Source organism: Triticum dicoccoides, chromosome 6A (assembly GCF_002162155.2).
Source record: "Triticum dicoccoides isolate Atlit2015 ecotype Zavitan chromosome 6A, WEW_v2.0, whole genome shotgun sequence".
NCBI classification, from domain to species: Eukaryota; Viridiplantae; Streptophyta; class Magnoliopsida; order Poales; family Poaceae; genus Triticum; species Triticum dicoccoides.
The window spans coordinates 223,884,952-223,887,721 of NC_041390.1; positions in this window are offsets into that span (position 1 = coordinate 223,884,952).

Sequence of the window (2,770 nt, forward strand, 5' to 3'; positions counted from 1 at the left end):
GCTCGATCATAGACGAGTCAGCGGAAGCAACAATATCTGAGTACAGACATAAGTTAAACAAGTTTGTCTTAAGAAGGCTAGCACAAAATGGGATACAGATCGAAAGAGGCGCATGCCTCCTGCCTGGGATCCTCCTAAACTACTCCTGGTCGTCGTCAGCGGGCATCACGTAGTAGTAGGCACCTCTGGTGTAGTAGGAGCCGTCGTCGAAGGTGGCGTCTGGCTCCTGGGCTCCAACATCTGGTTGCGACAACCAGGTAGAAGGGATAGGGGGAAAAGAGGGAGAAAGCAATCGTGAGTACTCATCCAAAGTACTCGCAAGCAAGGAGCTACACTACATATGCATGGGTATCAAATGGAATAAGGGTATCATATGTGGACTGAACTGCAGAATGCCAGAATAAGAGGGGGATAACTAATCCTTTTGAAGACTACGCTTCTGGCAGCCTCCGTCTTGCGGCATGTAGAAGAGAGTAGACTGGAGTCCTCCAAGTAGCATCGCATAGCATAATCCTAACCGATGATCCTCCCCTCGTCGCCCTGTGGGAGAGCGATCACCGGTTGTATCTGGCACTTGGAAGGGTGTGTTTTATTAAGTATCTGGTTCTAGTTGTCATAAGGTCAAGGTACAACTCCAAGTCGTCCTGTTACCGAAGATCACGACTATTCGAATAGATTAACTTCCCTGCAGGGGTGCACCACATAACCCAACACGCTCGATCCCATTTGGCCGGACACACTTTCCTGGGTCATGCCCGGCCTCGGAAGATCAACACGTCGCAGCCCCACCTAGACCAACAGAGAGGTCAGCACGCCGGTCTAAACCTAAGAGCCCAGGGGTCTGGGCCCATCGCCCTTAGCACACCTGCACGTTGCGTGGGCGGCCGGAAGCAGACCTAGCCTAGTAGGCATTCCAGTCCAATCCAGCGTGCGCCGCTCCGTTGCTGACGTCACGAAGGCTTCGGCTGATACCACGAAATCGAGTGCCCATAACTGTCCCCGCGTAGATGGTTAGTGCGTATAGGCCAGTAGCCAGACTCAGATCAAATACCAATATCTCGTTAAACGTGTTAAGTATCTGCGAACGCTGACCAGGGCCAGGCCCACCTCTCTCCTAGGTGGTCTCAACCTGCCCTGTCGCTCCGCCTCAAAGTAACAGTCGGGGGCCGTCGGGAACCCAGGCCCACCTCTACCAGGATGGAGCCACCTGCCCCTTCAGCCCCCATCTCCGAACAGTATCACAGGTAAGGTAACTGTGTAAAGTATATTGTATATGCCCGTGATCACCTCCCGAAGTGATCACGGCCCAGTAGTATAGCATGGCAGACGGACAAGAATGTAGGGCCACTGATGGAACACTAGCATCCTATACTAAGCAGTAGGATAGCAGGTAATAGTAACAACAGTAGTAGCAAGGACAGGCTATGCATCAGGATATGAATAACGGAAAGCAGTAACATGCTACACTACTCTAATGCAAGCAGTATAGAGGAGAGTAGGCGATATCTGGTGATCAAGGGGGGGGCTTGCCTGGTTGCTCTGGCAAGAGAGAGGGGTCGTCAACTCCGTAGTCGTACTGGGTAGCAGCGGCGTCGGTCTCGGTGTCTATCGAGAGAAGAGGGGGGAGAAACAATAAATATATAAGCAAGCATATGCATAGTGATGCATGACATGACAAGCAATGATGTTAGAGGTGCCCTAATGCGGTAGTAGGTGATACCGGTGAAGGGGGATAACATCCGAGAAAGTATCCCCGGTGTTTCATGTTTCTGGACAGATGAACCGGAGGTGAAATGTTGCAGGTTCACTATGCTAGGGACGCGTGGCAGACGAACAGGCTGCGTATCCGGATTTGTCTCATCGTTCTGAGCAACTTTCATGTTGAAAATAATTTAATCCGAGTTACGGATTAAAAGATATGATTTTCTAAAGATTTTATTAATTTCTAAAATTTAATTAATTATTTAATTAATTCAAAAATAGATTTATGACATCAGCATGATGTCATGCTGACATCAGCAGTCAACAGGGGTTGACTGGGTCAAACTGACGCGTGGGTCCCACTTGTCATAGTCACAATTTAACTAAACATAATTAATTAGTTAATTAATTATTAGGTTATCTAATCAGAGTTAATCAGGTTAATTTAACAGATCTAATTAAGTTAATTAATTATTAATTGTTTTTAGTTATTTTGATATTCTATTTTTGTTCTAACAGGGGCGGCCCCACTAGTCATACCCACAGGGGGGGTTAGCCCTTAAACTAATATGGGGCGTTATCACCACTGTTCCAATAGGGACCGGCTGACTCGCTCAACAGAACCCATGGCGGGGTGTGCCGCCGGCGATGGCGCGCGGGCAGGCGCCATGATGGCAAGCAGTGGGCGTCCTCGGCAGAGGCAGCACCGGCGAAGGGCGGGGCGCGGGTGCGGGGTCAAGGCCGTAGCCCAAGCGGCGGCCAGCGCGCGAGGGCCGCGGTCGCGGAAACGCGCGGCGTGCGTGGACGGTGGGGCGCGCGGCCCAAGTGCGGCGCGGGGAAGGATGCCGCGGCCCCGGGGTGGCAGCGGGGCGCTGGGCACGCGAGCGCGCGTGCATCGACGGGGGCCGGCGCGGCCAGGAGCTAGAGCGCGGCGCGCGGGTGCCGGGTGCGTGCACGGGACGAGGGAGTCGCGGGGGGAGGGGACGCGGGCACGGTGGTGACCGGACGAGGAGAGGGGGAGCTCACAGGGGAGCTGCAGGGACAAGGCAGTGCACTCGGGGAGGTGGCG